Raw genomic sequence first — 21522 nt, forward strand, 5'->3', positions numbered from 1 at the left:
ATCAACCCCTAGTTCCAACCCCCTATACCAGTCCTGTATGTCTGAATCAGCCCCTTGTTCCAACCCCCTATACAGGTCCTGTATGTCTGAATCAACCCCTAGTTCCAACCCCCTATACCAGTCCTGTATGTCTGAATCAGCCCCTAGTTCAGCCCCCTATACCAGTCCTGTATGTCTGAATCAACCCCTAGTTCCAACCTCCTATACCAGTCCTGTATGTCTGAATCAGCCCCTAGTTCAGCCCCCTATACCAGTCCTGTATGTCTGAATCAGCCCCTAGTTCAGCCCCCTATACCAGTCCTGTATGTCTGAATCAACCCTTAGTTCCAACCTCCTATACCAGTCCTGTATGTCTGAATCAGCCCCTAGTTCAGCCCCCTATACCAGTCCTGTATGTCTGAATCAGCCCCTAGTTCAGCCCCCTATACCAGTCCTGTATGTCTGAATCAGCCCCTAGTTCAGCCCCCTATACCAGTCCTGTATGTCTGAATCAGCCCCTAGTTCAGCCCCCTATACCAGTCCTGTAGGTCTGAATCAACCCCTAGTTCAGCCCCCTATACCAGTCCTGTAGGTCTGAATCAGCCCCTAGTTCAGCCCCCTATACCAGTCCTGTAGGTCTGAATCAGCCCCTAGTTCAGCCCCCTATACCAGTCCTGTAGGTCTGATTTGATTGGATAGGTATAAGTAATGTGTGAAAATTCTAACAAGCCAATCAAAAGTGAAGCAATTTTCCTCCTATAATTGATCAGATCATTTTGGATATGCAGGAGTGTCTGGGGAGTAAGGAGTGGGAGCTAGGGGTTGATTTGGGAAATCAGTTAGAAGGATCTACACTATTAGAAAAAAGGCTTCCAAAAGGGTCCTCCGGCTGTCCCCATAGGAACACCATGTTTAACCATGGAACCACTGTACCAGCTTCCAGTGAGGGAGGAGGTGATATGCTAGACCACTCACTGAATCATACCACAGACAATGAAACCAGGCTGCAGTCTGTCTCTTTGACAGAAACAACCAGTCATTCACTATACAGGTATGTAGAACTAGAAACAACCAGTCATTCACTATACAGGTATGTAGAACTAGAAACAACCAGTCATTCACTATACAGGTATGTGGAACTAGAAACAACCAGTCGTTCACTATACAGGTATGTAGAACTAGAAACAACCAGTCATTCACTATGCAGGTATGTAGAACTAGAAACAACCAGTCATTCACTATACAGGTATGTAGAACTAGAAACAACCAGTCGTTCACTATGCAGGTATGTAGAACTAGAAACAACCAGTCATTCACTATGCAGGTATGTAGAACTAGAAACAACCAGTCATTCACTATACAGGTATGTGGAACTAGAAACAACCAGTCATTCACTATGCAGGTATGTAGAACTAGAAACAACCAGTCATTCGCTATACAGGTATGTGGTTATAGAAACAACCAGTCATTCACTATACAGGTATGTAGAACTAGAAACAACCAGTCATTCACTATACAGGTAGGTATGTAGAACTAGAAACAACCAGTCATTCACTATACAGGTATGTAGAACTAGAAACAACCAGTCATTCACTATACAGGTATGTGGTTATAGAAACAACCAGTCATTCACTATACAGGTATGTGGTTATAGAAACAACCAGTCATTCACTATACAGGTATGTGGTTATAGAAACAACCAGTCATTCACTATACAGGTATGTGGTTATAGAAACAACCAGTCATTCACTATACAGGTATGTGGTTATAGAAACAACCAGTCATTCGCTATACAGGTATGTGGTTATAGAAACAACCAGTCATTCACTATACAGGTATGTAGAACTAGAAACAACCAGTCATTCACTATACAGGTAGGTATGTAGAACTAGAAACAACCAGTCATTCACTATACAGGTATGTAGAACTAGAAACAACCAGTCATTCACTATACAGGTATGTAGAACTAGAAACAACCAGTCATTCGCTATACAGGTATGTGGTTATAGAAACAACCAGTCATTCACTATACAGGTATGTGGAACTAGAAACAACCAATCATTCACTATACAGGTAGGTATGTAGAACTAGAAACAACCAGTCATTCACTATACAGGTATGTAGAACTAGAAACAACCAGTCATTCACTATACAGGCATGCAGAACTAGAAACAACCAGTCGTTCACTAGACATGTATGTAGAACTAGATGGCCGTCACCATAATGTATATAGAGGAAGCATGTGGTGAAACCCAGATTCAATGACAATCCATCTCCTTGTCCTGCTCCCATTCTCTTCCCAGTCACTGACAACCACCCCCCCCCCTCGGCCCCTTCTCCCTGCTACGTCTTCCCTGTTCCACCACTATCTCCATAAACATAATACACATCATACCCATCACACCCATAATACCCATTGTACCCATCAGAACCATAATACCCATAATACCCATAATACCCATAATACCCATCATAACATAATACACATCATAACATAATACCCATCATAACATAATACCCATCATACCATCATAACATAATACACATCATAACATAATACCCATAATACACATCATAACATAATACCCATCATAACATAATACACATCATAACATAGTACCCATCATAACATAATACCCATCATAACATAATACCCATAATACCCATCATAACATAATACCCATAATACACATCATAACATAATACCCATCATAACATAATACACATCATAACATAGTACCCATCATACCATAATACCCATAATACCCATCATAACATAATACACATCATAAAATAATACCCATCATAACATAATACCCATAATACCCATCATAACATAATACCCATCATAACATAATACCCATCATAACATAATACCCATCATAACATAATACCCATCATAACATAATACCCATCATAACATAATACACATCATAACATAGTACCCATCATACCATAATACCCATAATACCCATCATAACATAATACACATCATAAAATAATACCCATCATAACATAATACCCATAATACCCATCATAACATAATACCCATCATAACATAATACCCATCATAACATAATACCCATCATAACATAATACCCATCATAACATAATACCCATAATACCCATAATACACATCATAACATAATACCCATAATACCCATAATACACATCATAACATAATACACATCATAACATAATACCATCATAACATAATACCCATCATAACATAATACCATCATAACATAATACCATCATAACATAATACCCATCATAACATAATACCATCATAACATAATACCCATCATAACATAATACACATCATAACATAATACCATCATAACATAATACCCATCATAACATAATACCATCATAACATAATACCCATCATAACATAATACCCATAATACCCATAATACCATCATAACATAATACACATCATAACATAATACCATCATAACATAATACCCATCATACCATCATAACATAATACACATCATAACATAATACCCATAATACACATCATAACATAATACCCATTATAACATAATACCATCATAACATAATACCCATCATAACATAATACCCATCATAACATAATACACATCATAACATAATACCCATCATAACATAATACCCATAATACCCATCATAACATAATACACATCATACCATCATAACATAATACCCATCATAACATAATACCATCATAACATAATACCCATCATAACATAATACCCATCATAACATAATACCCATAATACCCATCATAACATAATACCCATAATACCCATCATAACATAATACCCATAATACACATCATAACATAATACCCATCATAACATAATACACATCATAACATAGTACCCATCATAACATAATACCCATAATACCCATCATAACATAATACACATCATAACATAGTACCCATCATAACATAATACCCATAATACCCATCATAACATAATACACATCATAACATAATACCCATAATACACATAATACCCATCATAACATAATACCCATCATAACATAATACCCATCATAACATAATACCCATAATACACATAATAACATAATACCCATCATAACATAATACCCATCATAACATAATACCATCATAACATAATACCCATCATAACATAATACCCATCATAACATAATACCCATAATACCCATCATAACATAATACCCATCATAACATAATACCCATCATAACATAATACCATCATAACATAATACCCATCATAACATAATACCCATCATAACATAATACCCATCATAACATAATACCCATCATAACATAATACCATCATAACATAATACCCATCATAACATAATACCCATCATAACATAATACCCATAATACCCATCATAACATAATACCCATCATAACATAATACCCATAATACCCATCATAACATAATACCCATCATAACATAATACACATAATAACATAATACCCATCATAACATAATACCCATCATAACATAATACCATCATAACATAATACACATCATAACATAATACCCATCATAACATAATACCATCATAACATAATACCCATCATATTATACACATCATAACATAATACCATCATAACATAATACACATAATAACATAATACCCATCATAACATAATACCCATCATAACATAATACCATCATAACATAATACCCATCATAACATAATACCCATCATAACATAATACCATCATAACATAATACACATAATAACATAATACCCATAATACCCATCATAACATAATACCCATAATACCCATCATAACATAATACCATCATACCATAATACACATCATAACATAATACCCATCATATTATACACATCATAACATAATACCCATCATAACATAATACCCATAATACACATCATAACATAATACCATCATACCATAATACACATCATAACATAATACCCATAATACACATCATAACATAATACCCATAATACACATCATAACATAATACCATCATACCATAATAACCATCATAACATAATACCCATCATAACATAATACACATCATAACATAGTACCCATAATACCCATCATAACATAATACCCATAATACCCATCATAACATAATACCCATAATACCCATCATAACATAATACCCATAGTACCCATCATAACATAATACCCATAATACCCATCATAACATAATACCCATCATAACATAATACACATCATAACATAGTACCCATCATAACATAATACCCATAATACCCATCATAACATAATACCCATAATACCCATCATAACATAATACCCATAATACCCATCATAACATAATACCCATAATACCCATCATAACATAATACCCATAGTACCCATCATAACATAATACCATCATAACATAATACCATCATAACATAATACCCATCATAACATAATACCCATCATAACATAATACCCATCATAACATAATACCCATAATACCCATCATAACATAATACCCATAGTACCCATCATAACATAATACCATCATAACATAATACCATCATAACATAATACACATCATAACATAATACCCATAATACCCATCATAACATAATACACATAATAGCCATCATAACATAATACCCATCATAACCATAATACCCATCATAACATAATACCCATAATACCATCATAACCATAATACACATAATAACCATAATACCCATCATAACATAATACACATCATAACATAATACACATCATAACATAATACCCATAATACCATCATAACATAATACCCATAATACCCATCATAACATAATACCCATAATACCCATCATAACATAATACACATAATACCATCATAACATAATACCCATAATACCCATCATAACCATAATACACATAATACCATCATAACATAATACCCATAATACACATCATAACATAATACCATCATAACATAATACCATCATAACATAATACCCATCATAACATAATACACATCATAACATAATACCCATAATACCCATCATAACATAATACCCATAATACCATCATAACATAATACCCATAATACCCATCATAACATAATACACATCATAACATAATACCATCATAGCATAATACCATCATAACATAATACGCATAATACCATAATAACCATAATACCCATCAGAACATAATACCCATCATACCCATTATAACCATAATACCCATAATACCCATAATACCATCATAACATAATACGCATCATAACATAATACCCATAATACCCATAATACCATCATAACATAATGCACATCATAACATAATACCCATAATACTCATCATAGCCAGCATATCCATCATACCATCATTGCTCAGGTGAGAGAGGGAGAAAACATACAACTCCACATCTTGACTGAGTGTGTATGTGTGTCTATGGAAAGTACACTACTAGGTATCAAGGTCGAGGTGTGTGTGTGTGTGTGTGTGTGTGTGTGTGTGTGTGTGTGTGTGTGTGTGTGTGTGTGTGTGTGTGTGTGTGTGTGTGTGTGTGTGTGTGTGTGTGTGTGTGTGTGTGTGTGTGTGTGTGTGTGAGGATGAATCTCATGATTTACAACCCCCTCTACCTTATCCTTTCCAAACCCGATTCCCGGCGCTCCACGGGGACCAAACACAATAAAGTGTTCAAATGTAGCGACGGGGAGGGGGGGGGACGGACGGACGGGGGTACACGGGGAGCAGCACCGGAGATGGATCAGACAGCCGCCGTAGATCATGAGGTTGTGAATACAGGATGAAGCCGACAAGGCCGCCGAGCATGAATCACACCACGGCAGAAGAGCCAACGCTGTCCGTTCTACCCTTCCACTCATCCCTCCTCTCATCCCTCCTTCTCCACGCCAAACTTCTGCTTCACGCCCACGTTCGAGGTAAAGGGGGTTGTATGTTTTCGTTTCCTAGGAAGTCTACACCGACTGCCAGCTGAGGACTGTTGGTAATTCAAATGTCTTAATGTGAACTAACGGCAGACAATCCATCCAGACTAGATTTCAAGAGACGGTACATTTTCCAGCTTGAATGGACGCAATTTTGGGAATACAATGCCCTGTAAAATCTGTATGCCGTGACGAGGTACGTTATTTTAACTAATGACTAATGTTTGTTTATAGACTGACACCGCCCCAGGGGGAACTACAAGACTGCTTTATAGCACATTTTAATCATGGCTGGCTAGTGCATTAGGCAAAAACAATTTGGGGACTGTCCAAGTTGGCAAAAAGCAAACACTTTCTCATTTCAATTACTTCCAGTGTTACTAAAAGAGCTTAGGAAGTAATGTGTCTTATCGTGGAGATAATGAGGACGGAAGAAGCATCTACATTAAGTAAGGATGAGAAGCCACACATATCATCACTGAGAGGGCCGCGTCACATCAAACAGCTTTCATTCCCCGACAGACAGACCAATATCTCTGGCTGTCGCCAACAACTCTTGAGTCTAAGCTTGTGGCTCGAGGGAAATAGACGAGTCGGACCTGGTTTCTGAACGGGGAAGACGGTAGAAGAATGGAAACGCGGGGGCGGCAGCGTCAAATCAAATCTCTCACCCACCCACTCATTCATTCCCCCATATGATAGACCCTGGTGGAAACAGGGAGAGGGGCTGGGGGGGGAGGGGAGGCCCAGGGGGACGGGCCACTGTCGTCAGGGCCGTAATCTGGGGATAACACCAGGCTAGATTCTAGATGGGTCAGAATGAAGAGCAGATTTGATACGGGAGCCCCAGGCTGTGAGGACATGTCATGAAAATCAGAACGGAATAAGAATCAGAAAGAGGCTCTGCTGTAGACACCAGTGGAAGGTACTGTTGTCACAAGGGCTGTTTCATGGTTTGAATGTCACATTTGGTGGTTTTAAATCCAACTACCGCCAACCCAGTATGCACGTTGTGAATCCAGTCATCCACACCAACGGTTTAGTATTCATCTACACAGCTCCCAAAGTAATGAGGAAACAAGATGTTATATTGAGCCTGCAACAAATCACAACCAAACCCAGATTCTGGCACTCTAGCCTCTCACTGCGGACGTTATGAAGAAGAGAGAGAGAAGGAGAGAGAGAGAAGCAACAAATAAAGACTGAGGATAAAACCATTCTAATGTGATTAATGAGAGACTGTTTATGTTGTTGTTTTATACCGGGAGGACGAGAGCAGATGGAGGAGTTACGGTGATTCTCCTTTCTCTCCTCTCCTCCTCCACGGCTACTGCTGTAAACAGACCTTTCTCTCCTCTCCTCCTCCACGGCTACTGCTGTAAACAGACCTTTCTCTCCTCTCCTCCTCCACGGCTACTGCTGTAAACAGACCTTTCTCTCCTCTCCTCCTCCACGGCTACTGCTGTAAATAGACCTTTCTCTCCTCTCCTCCTCCACGGCTACTGCTGTAAATAGACCTTTCTCTCCTCTCCTCCTCCACGGCTACTGCTGTAAACAGAGCTTTCTCTCCTCTCCTCCTCCACGGCTACTGCTGTAAACAGAGCTTTCTCTCCTCTCCTCCTCCACGGCTACTGCTGTAAACAGACCTTTCTCTCCTCTCCTCCTCCACGGCTACTGCTGTAAACAGACCTTTCTCTCCTCTCCTCCTCCACGGCTACTGCTGTAAATAGACCTTTCTCTCCTCTCCTCCTCCACGGCTACTGCTGTAAATAGACCTTTCTCTCCTCTCCTCCTCCACGGCTACTGCTGTAAACAGAGCTTTCTCTCCTCTCCTCCACGACTACTGCTGTAAACAGACCTTTCTCTCCTCTCCTCCACGGCTACTGCTGTAAACAGACCTTTCTCTCCTCTCCTCCTCCACGGCTACTGCTGTAAGCAGACCTTTCTCTCCTTTCCTCCTCCACGGCTACTGCTGAAAACAAACCTTTCTCTCCTTCTGCACGGCTACTGCTGTAAGCAGACCTTTCTCTCCTTCTGCACGGCTACTGCTGTAAACAGACCTTTCTCTCCTCTCCTCCACGGCTACTGCTGTAAACAGACCTTTCTCTCCTCTCCTCCTCCATGGCTACTGCTGTAAACAAACCTTTCTCTCCTTCTGCACGGCTACTGCTGTAAACAGACCTTTCTCTCCTCTCCTCCACGGCTACTGCTGTAAACAGACCTTTCTCTCCTTCTGCACGGCTACTGCTGTAAACAGACCTTTCTCTCCTCTCCTCTTCCACGGCTACTGCTGTAAACAGACCTTTCTCTCCTCTCCTCCTCCACGGCTACTGCTGTAAACAGACCTTTCTCTCCTCCTCCTCGGCTACTGCTGTAAGCAGACCTTTCTCTCCTCTCCTCCTCGGCTACTGCTGTAAGCAGACCTTTCTCTCCTCTCCTCCTCGGCTACTGCTGTAAACAGACCTTTCTCTCCTCTCCTCCACGGCTACTGCTGTAAACAGACCTTTCTCTCCTCTCCTCCACGGCTACTGCTGTAAACAGACCTTTCTCTCCTCTCCTCCTCGGCTACTGCTGTAAACAGACCTTTCTCTCCTCTCCTCCATGGCTACTGCTGTAAACAGCCCTTTCTCTCCTCTCCTCCACGGCTACTGCTGTAAACAGACCTTTCTCTCCTCTCCTCCTCGGCTACTGCTGTAAACAGACCTTTCTCTCCTCTCCTCCTTGGCTACTGCTGTAAACAGACCTTTCTCTCCTTCTCCACGGCTACTGCTGTAAACAGACCTTTCTCTCCTTCTCCACGGCTACTGCTGTAAACAGAACTTTCTTTCCTTCTCCACGGCTACTGCTGTAAACAGACCTTTCTCTCCTCTCCTCCACAGCTACTGCTGTAAACAGACCTTTCTCTCCTCTCCTCCTCCACGACTACTGCTGTAAACAGACCTTTCTCTCCTCTCCTCCTCCACGACTACTGCTGTAAACAGACCTTTCTCTCCTCTCCTCCACGGCTACTGCTGTAAACAGACCTTTCTCTCCTCTCTTCCACGGCTACTGCTGTAAACAGAACTTTCTCTCATCTCCTCCTCCACGGCTACTGCTGTAAACAGACCTTTCTCTCCTCTCCTCCACGGCTACTGCTGTAAACAGACCTCTCTCTCCTCTCCTCCATGGCTACTGCTGTAAACAGACCTTTCTCTCCTCTCCTCCTCCACGGCTACTGCTGTAAACAGACCTTTCTCTCCTCTCCTCCTCCACGGCTACTGCTGTAAACAGACCTTTTTCTACTCCTCTCCTCCACGGCTACTGCTGTAAACAGACCTTTCTCTCCTCTCCTCCACGGCTACTGCTGTAAACAGACCTTTCTCTCCTCCTCTCCTCCACGACTACTGCTGTAAACAGACCTTTCTCTCCTCTCCTCCTCCACGGCTACTGCTGTAAACAGACCTTTCTCTCCTCTCCTCCTCCACGGCTACTGCTGTAAACAGACCTTTCTCTCCTCTCCTCCTCCACAGCTACTGCTGTAAACAGACCTTTCTCTCCTCTCCTCATCCACGGCTACTGCTGTAAACAGACCTTTCTCTCCTCTCCTCCTCCACGGCTACTGCTGTAAACAGACCTTTCTCTCCTCTCCTCCACGGCTACTGCTGTAAACAGACCTTTCTCTCCTCTCCTCCTCCACGACTACTGCTGTAAACAGACCTTTCTCTCCTCTCCTCCTCCACGGCTACTGCTGTAAACAGACCTTTCTCTCCTCTCCTCCACGGCTACTGCTGTAAACAGACATTTCTCTCCTCTCCTCCACGGCTACTGCTGTAAACAGACCTTTCTCTCCTCTCCTCCTCCACGACTACTGCTGTAAACAGACCTTTCTCTCCTCTCCTCCTCCACGGCTACTGCTGTAAACAGACCTTTCTCTCCTCCTCTCCTCCACGGCTACTGCTGTAAACAGACCTTTCTCTCCTCTCCTCCACGGCTACTGCTGTAAACAGACCTTTCTCTCCTCTCCTCCACGGCTACTGCTGTAAACAGACCTTTCTCTCCTCTCCTCCTCCACGGCTACTGCTGTAAACAGACCTTTCTCTCCTCTCCTCCTCCACAGCTACTGCTGTAAACAGACCTTTCTCTCCTCTCCTCCTCCACGGCTACTGCTGTAAACAGACCTTTCTCTCCTCTCCTCCTCCATGGCTACTGCTGTAAACAGACCTTTCTCTCCTCTCCTCCACGGCTACTGCTGTAAACAGACATTTCTCTCCTCTCCTCCACGGCTACTGCTGTAAACAGACGTTTCTCTCCTCTCCTCCTCCACGACTACTGCTGTAAACAGACCTTTCTCTCCTCTCCTCCTCCACGGCTACTGCTGTAAACAGACCTTTCTCTCCTCTCCTCCACGGCTACTGCTGTAAACAGACCTTTCTCTCCTCTCCTCCTCCACGGCTACTGCTGTAAACAGACCTTTCTCTCCTCTCCTCCTCCACAGCTACTGCTGTAAACAGACCTTTCTCTCCTCTCCTCCTCCACGGCTACTGCTGTAAACAGACCTTTCTCTCCTCTCCTCCTCCATGGCTACTGCTGTAAACAGACCTTTCTCTCCTCTCCTCCACGGCTACTGCTGTAAACAGACCTTTCTCTCCTCTCCTCCTCCACGGCTACTGCTGTAAACAGACCTTTCTCTCCTCTCCTCCTCCACAACTACTGCTGTAAACAGACCTTTCTCTCCTCTCCTCCTCCACGGCTACTGCTGTAAACAGACCTTTCTCTCCTCTCCTCCTCCACGGCTACTGCTGTAAACAGACCTTTCTCTCCTCTCCTCCTCCACGGCTACTGCTGTAAACAGACCTTTCTCTCCTCTCCTCCACGGCTACTGCTGTAAACAGACATTTCTCTCCTCTCCTCCACGGCTACTGCTGTAAACAGACCTTTCTCTCCTCTCCTCCACGGCTACTGCTGTAAACAGACCTTTCTCTCCTCTCCTCCTCCACGGCTACTGCTGTAAACAGACCTTTCTCTCCTTCTCCACGGCTACTGCTGTAAACAGACCTTTCTCTCCTCTCCTCCTCCACGACACTGCTGTAAACAGACCTTTCTCTCCTCTCCTCCTCTTCTCCACGACTACTGCTGTAAACATACCTTTCTCTCCTTCTCTACGGCTACTGCTGTAAACAGACCTTTCTCTCCTCTCCTCCTCCACGGCTACTGCTGTAAACAGACCTTTCTCTCCTCTCCTCCTCCACGGCTACTGCTGTAAACAGACCTTTCTCTCCTCTCCTCCACGGCTACTGCTGTAAACAGACCTTTCTCTCCTCTCCTCCTCCACGGCTACTGCTGTAAATAGACCTTTCTCTCCTCTCCTCCTCCATGGCTACTGCTGTAAACAGACCTTTCTCTCCTCTCCTCCTCCACGGCTACTGCTGTAAACAGACCTTTCTCTCCTCTCCTCCTCCACAGCTACTGCTATAAACAGACCTTTCTCTCCTCTCCTCCTCCACAACTACTGCTGTAAACAGACCTTTCTCTCCTTCTCCACGGCTACTGCTGTAAACAGACCTTTCTCTCCTCCTCCACGGCTACTACTGTAAACAGACCTTTCTCTCCTCTCCTCCTCCACGGCTACTGCTGTAAACAGACCTTTCTCTCCTCTCCTCCTCCACGGCTACTGCTGTAAATAGACCTTTCTCTCCTCTCCTCCTCCACGGCTACTGCTGTAAATAGACCTTTCTCTCCTCTCCTCCTCCACGGCTACTGCTGTAAACAGAGCTTTCTCTCCTCTCCTCCACGACTACTGCTGTAAACAGACCTTTCTCTCCTCTCCTCCACGGCTACTGCTGTAAACAGACCTTTCTCTCCTCTCCTCCTCCACGGCTACTGCTGTAAGCAGACCTTTCTCTCCTTTCCTCCTCCACGGCTACTGCTGAAAACAAACCTTTCTCTCCTTCTGCACGGCTACTGCTGTAAGCAGACCTTTCTCTCCTTCTGCACGGCTACTGCTGTAAACAGACCTTTCTCTCCTCTCCTCCACGGCTACTGCTGTAAACAGACCTTTCTCTCCTCTCCTCCTCCATGGCTACTGCTGTAAACAAACCTTTCTCTCCTTCTGCACGGCTACTGCTGTAAACAGACCTTTCTCTCCTCTCCTCCACGGCTACTGCTGTAAACAGACCTTTCTCTCCTCTCCTCCTCCACGGCTACTGCTGTAAACAGACCTTTCTCTCCTCTCCTCCTCCACGGCTACTGCTGTAAACAGACCTTTCTCTCCTTCTGCACGGCTACTGCTGTAAACAGACCTTTCTCTCCTCTCCTCCTCCACGGCTACTGCTGTAAACAGACCTTTCTCTCCTCTCCTCCTCCACGGCTACTGCTGTAAACAGACCTTTCTCTCCTCCTCCTCGGCTACTGCTGTAAGCAGACCTTTCTCTCCTCTCCTCCTCGGCTACTGCTGTAAGCAGACCTTTCTCTCCTCTCCTCCTCGGCTACTGCTGTAAACAGACCTTTCTCTCCTCTTCTCCACGGCTACTGCTGTAAACAGACCTTTCTCTCCTCTCCTCCACGGCTACTGCTGTAAACAGACCTTTCTCTCCTCTCCTCCACGGCTACTGCTGTAAACAGACCTTTCTCTCCTCTCCTCCTCGGCTACTGCTGTAAACAGACCTTTCTCTCCTCTCCTCCATGGCTACTGCTGTAAACAGCCCTTTCTCTCCTCTCCTCCACGGCTACTGCTGTAAACAGACCTTTCTCTCCTCTCCTCCTCGGCTACTGCTGTAAACAGACCTTTCTCTCCTCTCCTCCTCGGCTACTGCTGTAAACAGACCTTTCTCTCCTTCTCCACGGCTACTGCTGTAAACAGACCTTTCTCTCCTTCTCCACGGCTACTGCTGTAAACAGAACTTTCTTTCCTTCTCCACGGCTACTGCTGTAAACAGACCTTTCTCTCCTCTCCTCCACAGCTACTGCTGTAAACAGACCTTTCTCTCCTCTCCTCCTCCACGACTACTGCTGTAAACAGACCTTTCTCTCCTCTCCTCCTCCACGACTACTGCTGTAAACAGACCTTTCTCTCCTCTCCTCCACGGCTACTGCTGTAAACAGACCTTTCTCTCCTCTCTTCCACGGCTACTGCTGTAAACAGAACTTTCTCTCATCTCCTCCTCCACGGCTACTGCTGTAAACAGACCTTTCTCTCCTCTCCTCCACGGCTACTGCTGTAAACAGACCTCTCTCTCCTCTCCTCCATGGCTACTGCTGTAAACAGACCTTTCTCTCCTCTCCTCCTCCACGGCTACTGCTGTAAACAGACCTTTCTCTCCTCTCCTCCTCCACGGCTACTGCTGTAAACAGACCTTTTTCTCCTCCTCTCCTCCACGGCTACTGCTGTAAACAGACCTTTCTCTCCTCTCCTCCACGGCTACTGCTGTAAACAGACCTTTCTCTCCTCCTCTCCTCCACGACTACTGCTGTAAACAGACCTTTCTCTCCTCTCCTCCTCCACGGCTACTGCTGTAAACAGACCTTTCTCTCCTCTCCTCCTCCACGGCTACTGCTGTAAACAGACCTTTCTCTCCTCTCCTCCTCCACAGCTACTGCTGTAAACAGACCTTTCTCTCCTCTCCTCATCCACGGCTACTGCTGTAAACAGACCTTTCTCTCCTCTCCTCCTCCACGGCTACTGCTGTAAACAGACCTTTCTCTCCTCTCCTCCACGGCTACTGCTGTAAACAGACCTTTCTCTCCTCTCCTCCTCCACGACTACTGCTGTAAACAGACCTTTCTCTCCTCTCCTCCTCCACGGCTACTGCTGTAAACAGACCTTTCTCTCCTCTCCTCCACGGCTACTGCTGTAAACAGACATTTCTCTCCTCTCCTCCACGGCTACTGCTGTAAACAGACCTTTCTCTCCTCTCCTCCTCCACGACTACTGCTGTAAACAGACCTTTCTCTCCTCTCCTCCTCCACGGCTACTGCTGTAAACAGACCTTTCTCTCCTCCTCTCCTCCACGGCTACTGCTGTAAACAGACCTTTCTCTCCTCTCCTCCACGGCTACTGCTGTAAACAGACCTTTCTCTCCTCTCCTCCACGGCTACTGCTGTAAACAGACCTTTCTCTCCTCTCCTCCTCCACGGCTACTGCTGTAAACAGACCTTTCTCTCCTCTCCTCCTCCACAGCTACTGCTGTAAACAGACCTTTCTCTCCTCTCCTCCTCCACGGCTACTGCTGTAAACAGACCTTTCTCTCCTCTCCTCCTCCATGGCTACTGCTGTAAACAGACCTTTCTCTCCTCTCCTCCACGGCTACTGCTGTAAACAGACATTTCTCTCCTCTCCTCCACGGCTACTGCTGTAAACAGACGTTTCTCTCCTCTCCTCCTCCACGACTACTGCTGTAAACAGACCTTTCTCTCCTCTCCTCCTCCACGGCTACTGCTGTAAACAGAGCTTTCTCTCCTCTCCTCCACGGCTACTGCTGTAAACAGACCTTTCTCTCCTCTCCTCCTCCACGGCTACTGCTGTAAACAGACCTTTCTCTCCTCTCCTCCTCCACAGCTACTGCTGTAAACAGACCTTTCTCTCCTCTCCTCCTCCACGGCTACTGCTGTAAACAGACCTTTCTCTCCTCTCCTCCTCCATGGCTACTGCTGTAAACAGACCTTTCTCTCCTCTCCTCCACGGCTACTGCTGTAAACAGACCTTTCTCTCCTCTCCTCCTCCACGGCTACTGCTGTAAACAGACCTTTCTCTCCTCTCCTCCTCCACAACTACTGCTGTAAACAGACCTTTCTCTCCTCTCCTCCTCCATGGCTACTGCTGTAAACAGACCTTTCTCTCCTCTCCTCCTCCACGGCTACTGCTGTAAACAGACCTTTCTCTCCTCTCCTCCTCCACGGCTACTGCTGTAAACAGACCTTTCTCTCCTCTCCTCCACGGCTACTGCTGTAAACAGACATTTCTCTCCTCTCCTCCACGGCTACTGCTGTAAACAGACCTTTCTCTCCTCTCCTCCACGGCTACTGCTGTAAACAGACCTTTCTCTCCTCTCCTCCTCCACGGCTACTGCTGTAAACAGACCTTTCTCTCCTTCTCCACGGCTACTGCTGTAAACAGACCTTTCTCTCCTCTCCTCCTCCACGACACTGCTGTAAACAGACCTTTCTCTCCTCTCCTCCTCTTCTCCACGACTACTGCTGTAAACATACCTTTCTCTCCTTCTCTACGGCTACTGCTGTAAACAGACCTTTCTCTCCTCTCCTCCTCCACGGCTACTGCTGTAAACAGACCTTTCTCTCCTCTCCTCCTCCACGGCTACTGCTGTAAACAGACCTTTCTCTCCTCTCCTCCACGGCTACTGCTGTAAACAGACCTTTCTCTCCTCTCCTCCTCCACGGCTACTGCTGTAAATAGACCTTTCTCTCCTCTCCTCCTCCATGGCTACTGCTGTAAACAGACCTTTCTCTCCTCTCCTCCTCCACGGCTACTGCTGTAAACGTGGCCGCGCCCACCCTAACCTGGTGGTCCCAGCCCGCACGACCCACGTGGAGTTCCAGGTCTCCGGTAGCCTCTGGAACTGCCGATCCGCGGCCAACAAGGCAGAGCTCATCTCAGCCTATGCGTCCCTCCAGTCCCTCGACTTCTTGGCACTGACGGAAACATGGCTCACCACAGATAACACTGCTACTCCTACTGCTCTCTCTTCGTCTGCCCACGTGTTCTCGCACACCCCGAGAGCTTCTGGTCAGCGGGGTGGTGGCACCGGGATCCTCATCTCTCCCAAGTGGTCATTCTCTCTTTCTCCCCTTACCCATCTGTCTATCGCCTCCTTTGAATTCCGTGCTGTCACAGTTACCAGCCCTTTCAAGCTTAACATCCTTATCATTTATCGCCCTCCAGGTTCCCTTGGAGAGTTCATCAATGAGCTTGATGCCTTGATAAGCTCCTTTCCTGAGGACGGCTCACCTCTCACAGTTCTGGGTGACTTTAACCTCCCCATGTCTACCTTTGACTCATTCCTCTCCGCCTCCTTCTTTCCACTCCTCTCCTCTTTTGACCTCACCCTCTCACCTTCCCCCCCTACTCACAAGGCAGGCAATACGCTTGACCTCATCTTTACTAGATGCTGTTCTTCCACTAACCTCATTGCAACTCCCCTCCAAGTCTCCGACCACTACCTTGTATCCTTTTCCCTCTCGCTCTCATCCAACACTTCCCACACTGCCCCTACTCGGATGGTATCGCGCCGTCCCAACCTTCGCTCTCTCTCCCCCGCTACTCTCTCCTCTTCCATCCTATCATCTCTTCCCTCTGCCCAAACCTTCTCCAACCTATCTCCTGATTCTGCCTCCTCAACCCTCCTCTCCTCCCTTTCTGCATCCTTTGACTCTCTATGTCCCCTATCCTCCAGGCCGGCTCGGTCCTCCCCTCCCGCTCCGTGGCTCGACGACTCATTGCGAGCTCACAGAACAGGGCTCCGGGCAGCCGAGCGGAAATGGAGGAAAACTCGCCTCCCTGCGGACCTGGCATCCTTTCACTCCCTCCTCTCTACATTTTCCTCTTCTGTCTCTGCTGCTAAAGCCACTTTCTACCACTCTAAATTCCAAGCATCTGCCTCTAACCCTAGGAAGCTCTTTGCCACCTTCTCCTCCCTCCTGAATCCTCCTCCCCCTCCCCCCCCCCCTCCTCCCTCTCTGCAGACGACTTCGTCAACCATTTTGAAAAGAAGGTCGACGACATCCGATCCTCGTTTGCTAAGTCAAACGACACCGCTGGTTCTGCTCACACTGCCCTACCCTGTGCTTTGACCTCTTTCTCTCCTCTCTCTCCAGATGAAATCTCGCGTCTTGTGACGGCCGGCCGCCCAACAACCTGCCCGCTTGACCCTATCCCCTCCTCTCTTCTCCAGACCATTTCCGGAGACCTTCTCCCTTACCTCACCTCGCTCATCAACTCATCCCTGACCGCTGGCTACGTCCCTTCCGTCTTCAAGAGAGCGAGAGTTGCACCCCTTCTGAAAAAACCTACACTCGATCCCTCCGATGTCAACAACTACAGACCAGTATCCCTTCTTTCTTTTCTCTCCAAAACTCTTGAACGTGCCGTCCTTGGCCAGCTCTCCTGCTATCTCTCTCAGAATGACCTTCTTGATCCAAATCAGTCAGGTTTCAAGACTAGTCACTCAACTGAGACTGCTCTTCTCTGTATCACGGAGGCGCTCCGCACTGCTAAAGCTAACTCTCTTTCCTCTGCTCTCATACTTCTAGACCTATCGGCTGCCTTCGATACTGTGAACCATCAGATCCTCCTCTCCACCCTCTCCGAGTTGGGCATCTCCGGCGCGGCCCACGCTTGGATTGCGTCCTACCTGACAGGTCGCTCCTACCAGGTGGCGTGGCGAGAATCTGTCTCCTCACCACGCGCTCTCACCACTGGTGTCCCCCAGGGCTCTGTTCTAGGCCCTCTCCTATTCTCGCTATACACCAAGTCACTTGGCTCTGTCATAACCTCACATGGTCTCTCCTATCATTGCTATGCAGACGACACACAACTAATCTTCTCCTTTCCCCCTTCTGATGACCAGGTGGCGAATCGCATCTCTGCATGTCTGGCAGACATATCAGTGTGGATGACGGATCACCACCTCAAGCTGAACCTCGGCAAGACGGAGCTGCTCTTCCTCCCGGGGAAGGACTGCCCGTTCCATGATCTCGCCATCACGGTTGACAACTCCATTGTGTCCTCCTCCCAGAGCGCTAAGAACCTTGGCGTGATCCTGGACAACACCCTGTCGTTCTCAACTAACATCAAGGCGGTGGCCCGTTCCTGTAGGTTCATGCTCTACAACATCCGCAGAGTACGACCCTGCCTCACACAGGAAGCGGCGCAGGTCCTAATCCAGGCACTTGTCATCTCCCGTCTGGATTACTGCAACTCGCTGTTGGCTGGGCTCCCTGCCTGTGCCATCAAACCCCTACAACTCATCCAGAACGCCGCAGCCCGTCTGGTGTTCAACCTTCCCAAGTTCTCTCACGTCACCCCGCTCCTCCGCTCTCTCCACTGGCTTCCAGTTGAAGCTCGCATCCGCTACAAGACCATGGTGCTTGCCTACGGAGCTGTGAGGGGAACGGCACCTCAGTACCTTCAGGCTCTGATCAGGCCCTACACCCAAACAAGGGCACTGCGTTCATCCACCTCTGGCCTGCTCGCCTCCCTACCACTGAGGAAGTACAGTTCCCGCTCAGCCCAGTCAAAACTGTTCGCTGCTCTGGCACCCCAATGGTGGAACAAACTCCCTCACGACGCCAGGACAGCGGAGTCAATCACCACCTTCCGGAGACACCTGAAACCCCACCTCTTCAAGGAATACCTAGGATAGGATAAAGCAATCCTTCTGCCCCCCCCCCCCCCCTTAAAAGATTTAGATGCACTATTGTAAAGTGGCTGTTCCACTGGATGTCATTAGGTGAATGCACCAATTTGTAAGTCGCTCTGGATAAGAGCGTCTGCTAAATGACTTAAATGTAAATGTAAACAGACCTTTCTCTCCTCTCCTCCTCCACAGCTACTGCTATAAACAGACCTTTCTCTCCTCTCCTCCTCCACAACTACTGCTGTAAACAGACCTTTCTCTCCTTCTCCACGGCTACTGCTGTAAACAGACCTTTCTCTCCTCCTCCACGGCTACTACTGTAAATAGACCTTTCTCTCCTCTCCTCCTCCATGGCTACTGCTGTAAACAGACCTTTCTCTCCTCTCCTCCTCCACGGCTACTGCTGTAAACAGACCTTTCTCTTCTCTCCTCCTCCATGGCTACACTCTAAGAAAAAAAGCAGCTATCTAGGGCCTAAATGGTTATCTGGATGTCCCCATAGGAGAACCCTTTGAAGAACCATTTGGGTTCCATGTAGATTTGTATGTTAAATAGGGAAACTGTAAATTGTGTCAACTCTTACACATCTTTGTGTGGGTGGGATAAACATACAGGGGATTTTGTCATGTTGGTCTCATTCATACTAGAATATGACTAGGGCCCTGAGGTTTTCATTCACATGGTCACTCCAGAAAAACTCGGGGCCCTAGACATTACACAAAACAGTGTCTAACCGTCTGATCAATCAAAACTACTGTCCCTCCCAGCCAAGCTGTTCTTTACCTTGAACCTTATTCAAGACAGAAAGTAGTCAAACCTAATGTCCCTCCCAGCCAAGCTGTTCTTCACATTGAACCTTATTCAAGACAGACTATAGTCAAACCTAATGTCCCTCCCAGCCAAGCTGTTCTTTACCTTGATCCTTATTCAAGACAGACTATAGTCAAACCTAATGTCCCTCCCAGCCAAGCTGTTCTTTACCTTGAACCTTATTCAAGACAGAATGTAGTCAAACCTAATGTCCCTCCCAGCCAAGCTGTTCTTTACCTTGAACCTTATTCAAGACAGAATGTAGTCAAACCTAATGTCCCTCCCAGCCAAGCTGTTCTTTACCTTGAACCTTATTCAAGACAGAATGTAGTCAAACCTAATGTCCCTCCCAGCCAGGCTGTTCTTTACCTTGATCCTTATTCAAGACAGAATATAGTCAAACCTAATGTCCCTCCCAGCCAAGCTGTTCTTTACCTTGAACCTTATTCAAGACAGAAAGTAGTCAAACCTAATGTCCCTCCCAGCCAGGCTGTTCTTTACCTTGATCCTTATTCAAGACAGAATATAGTCAAACCTAATGTCCCTCCCAGCCAGGCTGTTCTTTACCTTGAACCTTATTCAAGACAGAAAGTAGTCAAACCTAATGTCCCTCCCAGCCAGGCTGTTCTTTACCTTGAACCTTATTCAAGACAGAAAGTAGTCAAACCTAATGTCCCTCCCAGCCAGGCTGTTCTTTACCTTGATCCTTATTCAAGACAGAATATAGTCAAACCTAATGTCCCTCCCAGCCAGGCTGTTCTTTACCTTGAACCTTATTCAAGACAGAAAGTAGTCAAACCTAATGTCCCTCCCAGCCAGGCTGTTCTTTACCTTGAAGGTGAAGAGAAAGGGAAGGAACCCAGTTCCTTTAGGATGCGTCTTACCTTACCTACTGGTCAAAAGTAGTGCACTAAGTAGGAAACAGGGTGCTAGTTGAGCCCTTTACTTTGACCTACATCACTTCAAGAGACGGCGTCCCTGGTTCAGCTGGATGAAAGGGAAGGACGTGTCAAACAGGAAACGCTGTGAGCGTTAATGAGGAGGAAAATAAATAGTGCTTTGCAGTGTGGGTTGCCAGGCGAAGTGAGGAGGGAGGAGGAGGGAGGGAGGAGGAAGAGTGAGGTAGAGGAGGGAGGGGGAAGAAGAGGGGAAGGAGTTTGTGTATGTGCTCTCCAATGCGTGTATGTATGTGTGTTTTGTATGCACACGTACACATACTCTCTCTCTTGTGTGTGTGTGTGTGTGTGTGTGTGTGTGTGTGTGTGTGTGTGTGTGTGTGTGTGTGTGTGTGTGTGTGTGTGTGTGTGTGTGTGTGTGTGTGTGTGTGTGTGTGTGTGTGTGTGTGTGTGTGTGTGTGTGTGTGTGTGTGTGCGCTCCCACTCATGCGTGTATGTATGTGTGTGCGTTAGGCATGTCCTCCGCCCCTCCACCTACACACACCAAGTGTATCAAAAACCACACTCAGTTTTAGATATAAGAAAAAGCTAGAGGGCACAAAGTAATT

Source organism: Salvelinus fontinalis, chromosome 42 (genome assembly GCF_029448725.1).
Source record: "Salvelinus fontinalis isolate EN_2023a chromosome 42, ASM2944872v1, whole genome shotgun sequence".
Classification (NCBI taxonomy): domain Eukaryota; kingdom Metazoa; phylum Chordata; class Actinopteri; order Salmoniformes; family Salmonidae; genus Salvelinus; species Salvelinus fontinalis.